We start from the raw sequence: 710 nt of genomic DNA, 5'->3' as shown, positions 1-710 counted from the left end.
ACTTTTTTGGACAGAGTGCGATAGTAGCTGGGGATAGGGGGCTGAGCTTTCACTCCGGGGCTGTGCCCCAGGCCCCGGAGTGTAGGTCTGCAGCCACACACTGGGTGCTTCAGCTTCTCTTGCTCCAGCTCTCCAGGACTCTGGTGCTGGAGGTCAGAGTGCCAGTGGTGACGCGTCAACTGAGATAAGGAGGTGGAGAGGGCAGTGGTGCCGTCCAGCCCCAGAACCCTTCCCTTTCCCAGTGCACCCCCTCACTGTGCTCTGCTGCTGTCCATCTGTCCCGCTGCAAGGCCCCCCATCGTGGGCACAAGGATGGCGGTGACTCGTACTGCCACCATGGAGTGCCCATGGAGGATTTTTTGAGCTGCTGCCAGTTCTAATTATCTTCATGTTCTATGAATTTAAAGTAAGTAGTGCCATGCTCATGTTTCATTTGCCCATGAATAAAAATGCTCAATGGAGGTTCTAAATGAAATAAGGAATTTGGTCATTTTCATCATGTTGGCTGTTTGGGGAGAAAATACACAAAATTAATCCACAGTTGAAGTCTATTGCCTATAGAAGTACACATGCAAAACAAGGGAAGTGAGTGATTATTTTTCCTTGGGTTGCTGGGAAAGTCTTTAGACTGAGCAAATAAGTTTTAGTAGATGATATGTGAAAACAGCATGCACAGGAGCTCACAGCATAAGTGAGCCAAGGGCCTGATG

The sequence above is a fragment of the Phodopus roborovskii genome, unplaced genomic scaffold (genome assembly GCF_943737965.1).
Source record: "Phodopus roborovskii unplaced genomic scaffold, PHOROB, whole genome shotgun sequence".
In the NCBI taxonomy this organism is placed as follows: Eukaryota; Metazoa; Chordata; class Mammalia; order Rodentia; family Cricetidae; genus Phodopus; species Phodopus roborovskii.
Note: the sequence above shows the minus strand (reverse complement) of the source record.